A 15,524-nucleotide genomic window follows, 5' to 3' on the forward strand; every position below is an offset into this window, starting at 1 on the left:
CAAAGATCATCCTTTCTGGCTAAGAAAGCTGTTTTCAAAGAAAAGCCTCAAGTTCCTCATTCATAAAATGGGAACAATAATAATAATGATAATAATACTGGCATTCTCTACCATAAAAGGCTGTCAGTTTCAAATGAGAAAATAGCTGTAAAAGCATTCTAGAAATGACAGCTATCATTATCTCATCTCCTAACCCAGTCCTAAGCTTTAAGAATCCGAGGACTCCTATCGGGCAGACAAAGGCTTGAGGGTCCAGCCGGAGAGTGAAGTCACAGAAAGAAGGAGCAAAAACCAGTGGTTTGGGAGAGCCAGGGAAAATCTAAATCTTTATAATGACAGAGCATCATAATGAGAGGTCGCTTTGCCAAGGCTCATTTAACAAATTCATACCATAGATTCGGGAGCATAAATGGAAACTCAGCATAAGCAGTGTCTTCACGTATCTTCAGGGGACTAGATGGAGGACCAGACAATGGAAGAGCTGGAAGAGGCCTTGGTAATGACCTTTTCCAACCTTCTCACTGGACCTGTGACAACTCCCAATGAGAAAATTACCTCTACCAATACGTATGACAGTTTTTCTGCAAGTTACAGTAGAGTCTTAGAGAAAGCCTGAAATGTTAAGTGACTTGTCCAGGGTCATAAGTTAGCATGTCTCAGGGCTAGGTCTTCTTGGCCCTGAGACTCTCTTTCCACCATGCCATGTTGCCTCTAATTTCACAAAGTAGTAAATGAACCTGAGGAAAGGGGAAGTGACTTGACAAAAATCTCAAGAAATTGTAAATGGTAGAACCAAGTCTCCAAATCTCACCTGATATAACAGAGAAGTCTGCCATCTTCCCTTTGACATTTATTTGGGACATAATATAATAATAAAAATAATAATAAATAATGACTTACTATGCAGTACTTTAATGTTTACAAATCATTTTATATAGATTATCTCATTTGACCTTCACAAAAACACTGTGAGGTAGATGCTACTTTTATCCCCATTTTATAGATAACGAAACAGAGGCTGAGAGAAGTTAAGTGACTTGTCAAGGATCACACAGCTAAAATGTCTGAGGCAGGATTACAACTCATGTCATCCAGTGTTCTACTCACTGTACCACCCTCTGGCTGACACTAGCCAGTCTAACTTCATTTACTTTTTTGACGGGGTAATTCGATTGGTAGATTAGGGAAATAATGTAGATAAGGAATCTCAGCAAGACATTTGACATGTCTCATGCTCTCCTTGAGGACAAGGCAGAGCAATGTCTATTAGATGGGGAAATGACTACATACAAAAAGTAGTTGTTAATGGTTTGTTATCAACCTGGAGTGAGGTCCCAGGGATATATTTAAAAAATAAAAAATACATGGAAGGCATGCTTTCTAGATCTGCATAATTAGCACTGCTGATAAAAAATTTAGGATCTGAAAGGATCTTGGTGGTTTAGAATAATGGCTATATCAAATAAGATTAAATTTAATGATATGGACATAAAGTCATACTCTTGAGTTCAACTTTATGAATGGGAAAGGAATAGCTAGATAACAGCTCATGGGAAAAAGATCTGGAGGTCTTAGTTTTCTGCAAGTTCAACATGTTCCAAAGTGTGATATGTCAGACAGCGAGGCTAATACTGCTCAAGGATGTGATGAAGGGTGGAAGGGGGGTGTCCAGAATAAATGGGAGATGATGAGGCCCTTGTACTCTGCCTTGATCAGACCTCACACTCCAGAGAGCATTCTGTGCTTAGTTCTGGGTACCATAGTTTAGGATGGATGTTGATAAGCTGGAATGTATCCAGATGATTACCAGGATGGTGAAAGGACTGGAGATCATGCCATGTGAAGACTGGTGAAAAGAACTAAGGATGTTTAGAATCTACAAGAGAAACCTTCAGGGACATGACAGTAATCCTCACTTATATGAAGGATTATTGTATGGATGAGGGATAAGACTTTTTTTTTTCCTTTGGCTTTTTTCCAATAGTAGCAACAGAGAGGCAGATCTAGGTTAGATATAAAGAAAAATGTTCTAATAATCAGCCCTTACTGCAGACCAGCATTCTTTCCCCTAACTCAAAGTTTTTCTAGGGACTGACTCCATTCCTCTCAAAGTACAAAGGAATCTTGTAAAACTAGGATTCAACCTTTAAATGAATAAAGTTTCAAATTTGAAGAAGCGACGGCTTGGTTTGCTGTTATCTCTCTCTCTCCCTCTCCCTCCCCTCCCTCCCCTCCCCCTCTCCCTCTCTCTTTCTCTGAATGGTTGGTGTCATATAGACAAAACCAATAGGACTAAACGTTTGATTGAACCAAAAGGATATTTTTGCAGATACTGCTTATTAGTAGCAGAGGGTAGAGTCCTCGACAGGCAACTTTAGTTTGGGTGGCATTGTAGGTAACACTATGCAACCAGAATCTTCTTTATACTCATTCATTCACTTATTTGTTCAGTCATCAAGTTATACATTAATTAACTATATATATATAGTATATGTGTATGTATATATTCAAAATGTACATATTGAAAATATATACCAGAGTTTACTATATATGATGTAATATCCTAGGAACTGAGAGGGATACCAAAATAAATTACAGATGTTCTCTGACTTCGAGGAATTTACAAGCTAGTGGTGTTTATGTTCAATTGTTTCTTTTTGTGACCCCATTTAGGATCTTCTTGTCAAAGATACTGGAGTGGTTTGCCATTTACTTCTCCAGCTCATTTTCCACATGAGGAAACTGAAACAAACAGGGTTAAGTGACTTGTCCAGGGTCACACAGCTAGTAAGTATGTGTGTATATATATATATATATATATATATGTGAGTGTGTGTACACAAACACAAATATATAGAATATACACACACATAGAATATATATATATATATATATGTGTGTGTGTGTGTGTGTGTGTGTATATACACATACATACACACTAAAGTTCTCCTCTCCTGATTTCCCCCTCTGGCATGGAAGTGTCCCTTCAGAGTTAAAGGCTGTATCACTGGAGTAGATGCCCTTAGTAGGTCTTCCCATGCTTTAAAGATTTTTAGTTGGATTCATTAACTCCTTGGTCCTGTTGTACCAGCACCAGCCTCACCCAATGCCGATGGTATCATCATCAGAGACAGTCACCAGGAGATGATTTTTTTCTGCCCTAGGAATGCAGACTGATTCTCTCCTAGGTAAAGGAATTAGTATCTGTATTGGTGGAGGGAACAAACAGAAGCTTCTGGTGTTGAAAGATAGAGCCCTGAAATTGTAGGGAGAAGACCTGGGTCTGAATCTTGGCCCTGCCACTGACTTTCAATGTGATCACAGACAAGGATAATAGTATCAGCACTACAGAATGGCTTTGAGGGTGGGGAGGAGGGAGGCATTTGGTGAAGCTCCAACTGCTATAGAAATTTGATTTTTTATTATTACTCACACTGATGAAATCCCATATGCCTGAAGTATTGAAGCAAGTGGCTGATGACATTCTTTGGATCAGAAAAATCCAAATCACTTCCAAGAAGTATTTCCAGAGTTGTGGGAGATTTTTCACTCAGTAAATGAAAATCCATCTGAGCAGGTATTTATGGGTAACATGCGAAATGTTATGCTGACAAGCAGGACTTTCTTCCAAGGACCCAAAGCCAAATTCGGCATCGAAGTGATTTATACACTTAACTATTGTTGCAGGAGCTCACAGCAGTGACATCATTCTGCTTTTTACTGTCCTAAAGGCCATTCCGAGAGAAGCTGGTGCTGAGATGAGAGACACCAGAGCCCTAACCACACATCCTGACCAGCTCCTCTGCAAAGCCTTCTCTGATCCTTCCCCCTACCCTTTCTCCAGGGGAAAGTGACCTCTCCATTGAAGCCTCTATGACTGACGGAACCTTTCATTGCTCCCTACTTGCTACTTCCAGAATAGGTCAATGGAAAGAGCATTAGATTTGCCATTAAAAGACTCTGCTCCTTACTACTGTTAAGTAGTTACGTGGTGGGGTGGATAAAGCACTGGCCTTTGAGTCAGGAAGGTCTGAGTTTGAATCCTACATCACATATTTACCAGCTGTGTAACCTGAGCAAGTATGGACCCATAGCTACTCCATTTTGTTCACGCATATATGTCTATGCTCTCTCATTGGCGACTGCAATGGAACTCAGAATGTTCCATGACGTCCTGTTGTGCAGCCTGTTTTGAGAGCAGTCTAGCATTCCCCCTGCATCCTGTTGTGCAGACTTCTACCCCTGAAACTGGGTGGAAAGACTTTGTACTAGATCAACCTCAAGCCCTAGCAACAGGGACCTTGACCAAGCAGCTTTTGCCCCATTCCTGCACCCTGTTCCTCACTCCCTAAAACTCACACGGACCTTGTGTGCTGTGCATTCGGGGAGTCTTCACCACTTCAGATGAGACTCCCCCACTAGTGAACTCAATAAACTCTAATTCATCCAAATTATGTTTCTCAGTCAATCTGTTGCTCCTCTTCCTAAACATTGAAACAAGCCATTTAACCTCTATCTGCCTCAGTTATCTCATCTATAAAATCGAGTTAATAATAGCACCTCATGGTTGTTGTCAGGACAAAATGAGATAAATATTGGAAAAGTGCTTTGTAAACCCATACAGATAGATACTAGCTGCTACTAATATCACTCCCTGTGTGATTCCAGGGCAGAGCATTTTCCCTCTCTGGGTGTCAGTTTCCTTATGTCTAAAATGAGAAAGTTAGATATAATGATCTCTAAATAGGTCCCTGTCAGCTCTAAATCCCATGACCCCGTAGCATGATTTCATTTGACCCATATAACAGCTCTGGGAGGTTGACAGGGCCCATGGATCTACATTAAAAAGGAAAGGGGGAAAAGGATCATTTAACTATGTACATCTGCATCTCTCATTCCGTTTTGAAGACCAATAACCTTTCTACTGCCTTATCCTGAAGGAGAAGTTGCTCCATGGAAATTGGCTACAGTATTCAAAGGCTGTTCACAAAGAGAGGCAGGGAAGTATCTGGTCTCAGTCGTGTTGATGTGTAGACAAGGAAAGGCCCCTCTACTAGGGATCAGTATCATCACCTTTGATGGCCTTGGAAGCAAACCAGCAGATGGTGTAAAGGAGGATCCTGGTGTCAGATATTCAAGAAGTCATTGCTTAGAGGAAACTTAGTAGTCATCCTTCCCTAATTTTATAGAGAAGGAATCTGATACTCAGTATGGTTTACCCAAGGGAGAATTAGTGACAGATCTGAGACTAAATGGCAGATTTCCTGATTTCTGGTACAAAATTCTTTCCACTACATCACATAGTCTATGTTTCTTGATCCTGTAACATTACCTTGAAGCTCTGGCAGTTTTCTGGTAGGTGTTATTAGGGGAAAAAAAATGGTGGCAATGACCAGTGGCCTGGTGCCATCTTCCAAAAAGAGAAAAAGCACAAGTCCTGTGAATATCCTCTCTAAATTCTTCATGCTCCTTCCAAACTAGTCAGAGCATGTGTTTATCCTTCCTCCTGCTGGTATCATTGTGGCCTCCCTCTGGGAACTGGAAGTAAATTTATCTTCTGCATTTCAAGCTCAAGGCATAATATAAAGGTCACTGGAAGTGTTGCCACATTTAAGGGATGAGTTATTTCTGAAGAAAGGAGATGCTACCTTGTCAGCAGTAGAATAGTTGATAAAGGGTTAAGCTGCCAGGAGGGCTGGGGTGAGGGGTTAGGCATGGATAAGAACCAACTCATACTTAGGATTGTCACTTTAGAGAAACTACAGGCATCCTGAGAGAATAGTCTGGCTTTTACAAAAATGCCCTACAGCAGCTCACATCCTTACAGTCACATGATTGTCAAAAAAAGTGGAGCAATCAAAAGCAAACTGAGAGAATATAAGCTCCCTGAGGGCAGACACTATTTCATTTTTGCTTTATATCCCCAACTACTAGGCCAGTGTAAGTACTAAATAAACGCTTGTTGATTACTTGATTTAGATACCAGATTCCATGGTATATACTGGTTTTTTTTAAAACAAAAAAAAATTTTATTAAATATAAAAAAGTTTGATTCACTTGAGTGAAATGCTTTTTTCAAGACCCTCCTCAAAGTAGGCATTTCTTATTCACATGCAAAGGCCATATATAGTAAGGGACCTTGGCAGCCAGTGGACTGATCCACAGTCCAATCCATAATTTTACAGTTGAGGAAACTGAGGTCCCGGGAGTTTAAGTGACTTTCTCAAGGTCATAAGTGCCATATAAATGTCAGAAAGGTGGTTGAAACCCAGGTCCTCTGACTGCCCTTTCCCCTGTACTAACCTCTCCCCATTTTGTAGATGTGGAAACTGAGGTTCAGAGGAGATTTTTTGAAAGGTGCAACAATAAAATAATTTTGCTTGTTGACCCCTGTTTATCAAGTGACTTGAAAAACAAGGGAATGTATGCCTGCTAAAGCGGTTGCCATTGTCCTAAAGGCTATCTAATGCATAATCCAAATGAAAGATGGAGTCCCTATAGATGATGAGGTCCTAAAAATGCCCCTGTTTTCTGATAATACAGTAAAGATTGTATCAAGCCCCAGATCACTGCAGTTTCCTAAATGAGATCTTTTGTTGCAGTGTATTCATTTCAGTCATCTGACTCTTTGTGGCACCATTTGGGTTTTCTTGGCAAAGATAATGTAGTGGTTTGCCATTTCCTTCTCTAGCTCATTTTACAGATGAGGAAACTGAGGCAAATAGGATTAAATGACTTTGCCTGGGGTCACATAGCTAGTAAGTATCTGAGACCAGATTTAAACTCATGAACATGAGTCTCCCTGCCCCCAAGCCTAGTGGTCTAACCTAGCACCACTTAGCTTCCCCAAATGAGATCTATAATTGCTCAGAAATGTTGGCTTTACTGTCCATAGAGGAAAAAATCAAGTGTATAAAGAACACTCTTATTTATTCTATGCAATATAACTGGATGGATATGACCATAAAACTGGTCCATCAGCACATATATCTTGGATAAACATTGTAAATCACAGTGAGAGGCATAGAATTGAAATGGAAGGAGAGATCGGAGGAATTGCTTCTGAGGAACTTTTTAATAATACTAATGACTCTGAGCCTCTCCTTGAAGCCAAGGCCCCTCTTCTTAATCCTGCTATTCTTCCAATATGACCGTACATCATGGAATCCTGTGGTCTCCAAACAATTAAAGGTTCGGAAAGGTAAATGATGAGAACAAATAGGCTGTGCCACATTACCAAAGGAGGAATGTGCAAATGAAATGATGGCAAGGATATTGTTGTTTGGTCAGAAAAGGTGGGCTAGTTATGGGTCCATTGCAAAAGATAACTGATGAACAGTCTTCATGCTTTGCTGACTATCTGTGTGATGTCAAGAGATTCAGAAGAAGGTCTGAAGCATTGTGGGTGGACCTTGTTATGGAGGATTTATCAGAGGACATGGAAATGTCATACCTGATAAGAAAGCATAGGTGCATTGCAATCTGTACCATCGAAGGGAGGATGTTTCCACATCTGTGGGATCACAAACTGATGGAAGTTACTGAAGCATTTTCCCAGTGATACAATATGACTTATTCATGGAAATACAGACATACTTTGGAGATATTGTGGGTTCAGTTCCAGACCTCCACAACAAAGCAAAACTTTGCAATAAAGCAAATCACATGGATTTTTTGGTTTCCTAGTATATAAAAAAGTTATGTCTAGACTATACTGTAGTCTTTTAAGTATACAATAGCATTATTTCTTTGAAAAACAATGTATATACCTCAATTAAAAATATATTATTGCTAAAAAAATGCCAACCATCATTTGGACCTTCAGTGGGTCTTTCTGCTGGGGCAGCTAGGTGGTACAATGGATGGAGTGCCCGGCCAGCAGTCAGCAAGATTCCATCTAGCTATATGAGCATAGGCAAGTCACTTAGCTCTATTGGCCTCGGTCTCCTCATCTTTAAAATGAGCTAGAGAAGGAAATAGCCAACCACTCCAGTATCTTTGCCAAGAAAACCCCAAATGGGGTCAGGAAGAGTTGGATATGACTGAAAAATGACACAATAACAAAAATCTTTTTTCTGGTGGAGGGACTTGCCTCAATGTTGATGTCTGCTGACTGATCAGGATGGTGGTTGCTGAAGGTTGGGGTGGCTGTGGCAGCTTCTTAAAATAAGATAAAAATGCAGTGTGCCACCATCAGTTGACTCTTTTGTTTGAACACTTAGAGGTCGTTGTAGGGCTATTAATTGGACTAATTTCAATATTGTGTTTAAGGGAATAGGGAGGCTGGAGTAGAGGGAGAAAGAGTGGAACAACCCAGGGTGGGTGAAACAGGACACACACAACATTTATCCATTAAACTTGCCTCTTATATGGATGGCTGCAGTTCATGACACCTCAAAACAATTCCAGTAATAATAGCAAACATTTTCAATAGTAACATCAAAGATCACTGATCACAGATCATCACAACAGAGTTAATGATAGGGAAAAAGTTTGAAATATTATGAGAATTACCAAAATATGACACAGAGACATGATGTTGGAAAAATTATGCTGATAGGACTTGCTTGACACAGGGTTACCACAAACCTTCAATTTGTAAAACAACAACAACAAAAACAATCCATCATATATATGAAGTACAATAAAGCAAAGCTCACTGAATAAAACAAGGTATGCCTGTACCATAATCTCAGGGCAATGGAAGGACACACGGCACATATAAGGAGATTGAAGTACATTACCCATGATGACCTGAAAATAAAGAGTGGCCCAAAAGACACTATTAAGGAAGTGTACAATTGGAAAAGGAAGTATGTCTGGTAATGAAATGAGAGCAAGGAATGGCAAGTAAATGGCACAACTGTTGCACTAGTGTCTACAAAGCATTAGAAGACCTAGAGAAGGAAGTCATCTGGCACAGTGGATAGCTCCTCTATGAGGGAGAACATGGACAAAAATTGTTCCAGATACAAGTAGGTCCCCAAACGATGAGATCATGAACCCATCATTGGAGCACTGGAACAATCCCAATAGTAAGGTGGCAACAAAGTATCAATTGGTAGTTATGATATTAGGATATTCTTGCTACATTTGTGTCTGGGCAAGTAATGTCCCAGAGACTCATCGTAGCAGATAGGAAATTACAGATAAATACTAGGTCAGTGTTGCCCAAAATGGGAAGTGAGACTGCCCTTGAATAATGGCATGTCAAAACCCAAGAGCACTAATTATCATTTCCTTCATGGAGAATGTGTTCCTTCCCACCCTCTCACTCTTAAGCATTAGTCCTTTAGTGCAAATTAATTATCCAATTATTTCCTAAGACGAGTGGTGTTGATTGAATGAAAGCAAATCTTGATCAGAGTGAGGGCTAGAAGAAGACATCAGTCCATAGCAAGAAAAGTATCCAGTTATGCATGCCACCTTTTGGGGATGCATTAAAAAATTGGGGTGCATCAAGAGGAAGATAGACAGTAGGAGAAGAAGACTTGAAAGATCCATCCTTCAAAGAAAGGCAAAGGCGTTTCAGCTGGAGATCAGTTGAAGGAATTGGTCATTGTCTTAGCTCTAGAATGTAGAATTGGGGACAAGAGTACAAGTTACAGGGAGGAAGATCTGGGCCAAGGATAGGATAACGAAGAATTTGCTAATAACTAGAATTTTCTTACTGTGCAATTGACGGTCATAAAATAGTAACTTCAACAGCACAGGAATCATCATATCACAGATTTCAAGCCGAGAGGGACCTCGGAGGCATCTAGTCCAACTCTCTCATTTTACAGATGAGGAAACAGACTCAGGAAGATTAAGAGACTCTCCTGAGGTCACACAGGAAGTAAGATGTTTAAGAAAAAGCTGAATCATAGATTTATAGCCAGAATGAAACTTAGAAGCCATCAAAGCCAGCCCCTTCATTTTAGGCTTTGAGAAGCTAAATAACTTGCCTAGTGTTACACAGAAAGTAAACATCTGAGGCTAGATTTGAACCCAATCCTGCCTGATTTCAGGTCCAATGCATAATCTACTACATCCACACACTACTTCCTTTATAATGGCGATTCATACTTCAAGTTGGACTAAATGCCTGTTGAGCTTCCTTCTAATATACTTGACTGAGCTTGGGGGGAGGCTACTGGGCACTTGGGGAAGGGGTGAATGGGTACTTGGGGAAGTGGGGTGGGGCAGGGACAGGGAAGAACACATTGAGAAGGAAAACGAGCACCCAAAGGAGAAGTGATAGTTAGACAAGGTTCACAGTTTCACCAGAGTGTATAGATTCTAGCATGAGCCACTGGCCACATCTGCCATGGCCTGCTGAGAGACCCAGTGCCAATGTGACATATTACTAAATCCTTTGCACTTGATGAAATGTGCCAGGACAAACAGGCTGGGTGCAATGTCCCCAGTGGTATGATTCACTGTGTTTTCTGCAACTTGATGTTGCACATTTGGCTGTCATTTTTCTTTGGCTAGTTGCTTTTAATGACAAAATCATCTGTCTTGGGTGAGTTGGGTCCATGTCACAATACCAAGTTTCCTGGCCTCAGTCATGGTGGACAGAAAATGGGGAGGTCTTACTTAGGACATAAGATGCCCTTTGCAACTAAACTACTGTTGCTATTTGTTATTTTTTTGTGCAATAAGTTTTTGAACCAGGATATTTCATAGAAGGAAAGATGACATCAAGATGACATAGACTATTAGAGCTGAATAGAATATAAAAATGTCAGAGCTAGACTAGAGTAGAATCTCAGACCTAGAAGCGTCATTGGTATATAGAACAAAGCATGATTCATCTGGAAGGATCTTAGAACAGAATGTTTGAGTTGGAAAAACCTTTAGAACATAGAACATAGTATGTTACAGAAAGGGAGTTTAAAGGTATTAGAGTCATTTTACAGATGAGGAAATTGAGGCTCCTAGTAGAGAAGTGACTTGTTCAAAAACACACAGATGTTGAAGCAATCAATAAAATATTTATTAAGTGTCTGCTGTTATATGCCAGATATCGTGACTGACACCACATTAAATTACAACGAAATAATCCCTACTTGGAAGGAGTCTGAATATTTGAAGTAGCTCCTTTCTGTTTCTCTGAAAATGTACTGAAGGAGTACTTCAAAAGAATGTACCATATCTCTTCTGTAGAAATAAGTCATAAGGCATTAAAAGTTAGTTATCACTTATTGTTACTAATGTTTCAAATGTCAATTAGCTTTACAGAAATTTACTTCTCTAGACCCTCCTGCCTTCCAGATGCAGACTATTCTTCTTGGGAATGGTTGGAATTGTTAGGACATTTTTTTCTTTACTTCAAATTTAAATATATCCCACTATCTATCTATTTCTGTATGTAACTTGTATATTCTTAGTTGTTTATACATCATTTCCCCTGTTAGATTATAAACTTTTCAAAGATAGGAGAAAAAAAAAGAAATTTACTTCTTTAGAAATAGTCTTTTCAGGGGCATTAGAGGGTTTTTATTTCATTTCAGGGTTGTTAGAGAACAACTCTTAAAACCAGCATGTCTGTTTTAAAAAAAATATGAGGGTTTAGTTTCCCCCCTCACATATTTCTAGCTGCTGGAGCCTTAGATGTTTGACAGTTTATGTAACTATCACTTTCATAGTCAAAAGCTCTCTGACTGCTCTTTGAGAGAGTAGGTGTGCTTCATGTCCAAATACCTCAAGGCTCTGTCTGGAACAAGAAAGTCTCTTATTGTTCCAAGGCTTCCACTCTGCTGCATTTTCTAGTATGCACTATATTGCCTGTGTAGAATTAGTTTATGATGGGAAACAGAATGTAGGAAACCGTAGGAAAAACCCTTGAGTAAAATAGTTATAAATTATATTTGCATATTCTTTTCAAGTTTACAAAACCCTTTCACATCCATGGTCTCCTCTGAATTTTGCAAGAGTCCAGAGAAATCAGAAGGTGTAGACATTATTATCCCTACTATATTGTTTTCAGTCATTTTTCAATCATGTCTGACTCTCTGTGGCCCCATTTGGGGTTTTCTTGGCAAAGACACTGGAGTGTCTCTGGTTTGCCATTTCCTTCTCCAGCTCATTTTACAGATTAGGAAACTGAGGCAAAGAGGGTTAAGTGATTTGCCCAGGGTCACACTGCTAGTAAGTGGTTGAGGCCTGATTTGAACTCAGGAAGATGAATCTTTCTGGTTCTTGTCCCAGTGCCCTATCTACTACACCACCTAGCGCCACTATATAGATGAGTAAACTGAATTTGAGATGATAGGTTCAGGGTGGCATCAAACTGTCCGTTGGCAGAATCAGGATCTGAATGCAGAACTTGTGACTGCAATGACTATAGCTACGTAATGACAACATTCCCTCGTGCCCTTAAATAATTCTCTCGAGGTAGGGGAAATTACTCCAGCAAATTCTGAAAGTTGAAACCTTACAAAGAAAGGGATCTAGTGGTGCTTTCATAGGGCAATGTTGGGGAAGGAAAGGGCTGTATGCTCAGTAAGCCCATTTATTTGGCAGAAAAACAAATAATCAACTAATGTTTGCTACAGGACTCAAATGTGGACTCTCCCTCCAAATAATTAGCATCCGGTGTCATCCTACAGTTGGTGCCTTTAAATTGAGAGCACATGTTTAACATTATTTGCATAAGTGACTGCCTGAATTTGGTTTGGAATTGAAACCCAAGGAACATCATAAAATGTAGTAATAAACTCCCCTGTATTTATCTGATTGTCTGCTTTTCATTTCCGGGATGGAACAGCTTCAGTCTCCATGCACTCTGGACTCTTCTGTAGATCTGGTAAGTTGCTCCAAGTCCCCATCTGCTGGTTTGTTTTCCAGACTAAGTGTTATAGATGTGGGGTTGGAGGAGGGGGTGGAGTGGGGAGGTCTGCTGTTCATCTCACTGGGGTGAGGTTGCCTCCTCCCATGCCATAGGCAGAGGAGTTGGATATCTCAGCAGACCTTCCCCTTCTCCCAGAAGATTTTGAGACTCTCAAAACAACAAAGGAAGACAAGCTTTGTATTCAAGGAAGAAAGCCCTGAAGGGAATGAACCTATTCCCCTAGTGAACAACTGAAGTGTCAAATGGACAAGGGGAGGGCTGGGAGGAGAGATGTATGCTCTGAATCCCCAGGACCCATGCCTAGGAAGGGACTCAGACAAGCCAAGTTGGATGGTCCAGTGGAAATCAACCAAGATGGTTGTCTGAGTTGGACAGGATGGACTGTCCAGGAAATGAAGAAACAACTCCTATTCCAGAATTTCCATTCCTACTCTCCTGTAGACTCATCAGATTTGTATTTTTCAGGAAAGGCTTTTGCTTTAAATGTCTGATTCAATTTAATTTTAAATACACTTGTTGAGTCTGTAATATGTACAAGTCACTTTGCTATATATTAAGGATGCAAAGACCAAAAATAGAAAGCTCTAGCTTTCAAGGAATTTACATTCCACTGCTGAGTTACATAGGGGTGGGGTGGGATTCAACATCTATACATATAAGTAGGAAAGGACAAAGAAAGAGGAAATAAGAAGGAAAATAGGAAGAAAAGAGCATTAGCAAGTAGGAATATGAGGGAAAGCATCCCTGAGAATCAGATTTAGAGGCAGAAGGAAGCTGAGAAGAAACCATATACATTAACTCACTCATTTTACGGCTGAGGAAATTGAAGTCCACAGGGGTTAGGTGACTTGTCTTAGGGGTAGGAAGTGGCAGGGACAGGATTCAAACTCAGGTCTTCTGATCCCAAACCCAGCACTCCCACTGCATTCATTACTGTTAAAAGGGTGGTAACTGAACTGAGTCTTGAAAGAGGACAAAGATTTTCAGAGGTGGAAATGAGGACATAGTGCATCCCAGGCATGGGAGACTTGTGTAAATGCATAGGAGCCTGAAGAGGATGAAAGTATCAGGTTTGGAGAGTAGTTTATATTGCAGGTGGCAGATGGTAACGTGTAAGGAGGGGAGCATTATGAAATGCAGTTGGAAAGATGGATGGGAGAGAGGCTTTAAATACCAATCTCTAAAGATTCTGAGTTAAATCCTCCAGACAAAGGAGGGTCGTTCAAAGTTTTTAGCAGGAAACTGAAAACATTTTGCATATACTTCATATTTTATTATACTTCATACTTATTTTCATATATACCAAGCCATATACTTGGTATATCTTTCATATTTATTTATTTGTGCATACTTGTATCCAATTATTCCTTCCCCTAGTAAAATATAAACTAGAGGGGCAGGTGCTGTTATTTTTTTTCCTGTGTCCAATGCTTAACATAATGTCTACAATCCAATAACTGAGGAAGAAGATATTTTTGTGATTTTGTGTGTATGTGTGTTTTTAATTGGCTTGAATTACTCAGATTACGAATAACTTCACTTGACTTCATTACTTCAGTTTATTCTTCTATAAAATGGGGATAATAAGCCCTGCCTGACCCACTTCCCAGGGTTATCCTGAGGAAAGTGCTTTGTAAAGTTCAAAGAGCTCTAGAAATGTGGGTTATTATTGTTGTTGCTGTGAGAATCACATGACATAATGAATGGAATCCAAAAATGATATATAAATTTTATCTATCTTTTTTTGGTTGTTGTTATTGTTGTTGACTCCCTACTTCTAATCTCTCCCCTCTCCAACACATATTTCACACAGCTGTCGAAATGATGTTTGAAAGCACAGCTTTTACCACATATTCTCTTATCTCAGAGTAATAATACTATGTCTGAAGAAAAAGATATTTCAAGTTATTGTTTTGTTCAGTCATTTTTCAGTCTTTATGACCCCATTTGGGGATTTCTTGGCAGAGATCCTGGAGTGGTTTGCCATTTACTTCTCTAGCTCCACTTACAGATGAGGAAACTGAGGCAAACGGGGTTAAGTGACTTGCCCAGAGTTACCCAGCTACTAAGTGTTTGAGTTCTGATTTGAACTCGGGAAGAGAACAAGCACTCTGTGCACTATGGCGCCACCTAGCTGCCCTTGCAAGTTATAATAGGAACATAAAAACCAAGTCAGTATATCTAATTATATCTGACCCCTGCCTTCATGTCTGCCTATTAAAATCCTACACATCCTTCCAACCTCAGCCCGATGACACCTCTTCCAAGAAGTTGTAATTCCTCTCTTCTGGGCTTTTGTGCAGAATTTTGAATTTTAGTTAAAACTAAGTTAGAATTCCAGTTTTGCCACTTATTCAGGAGAAATGTCTTTTATTCATCTTCTAGAACTCTAAGCAACTTGAATTAGTTTGATCTTTATTGAGATGGATTTTTATTAAGCTGAATTTTAGAGCTACTGACTAAAATCAGCTCTAAATTAAATTAATGGTTAAAATAAATAAACTGATGAGAGGGAAATCTAACCTATACTGATGTTTTTATCAATATGGAGAATTTTAGAGGCACATGGGAAGATACATATGAAATAACTAGAACCAGGGAAGCAATGTCAGTGATAACTACAGTAATATAATTGGAAACAATAAAAACTAAACACGGTATAATTATAAGGATGAAGCTTGCCCCC

Source organism: Petaurus breviceps, unplaced genomic scaffold, assembly GCF_028583685.1.
Source record: "Petaurus breviceps papuanus isolate PSGF00001 unplaced genomic scaffold, PetGlider_PUasm1.0 140, whole genome shotgun sequence".
Taxonomy (NCBI): domain Eukaryota; kingdom Metazoa; phylum Chordata; class Mammalia; order Diprotodontia; family Petauridae; genus Petaurus; species Petaurus breviceps.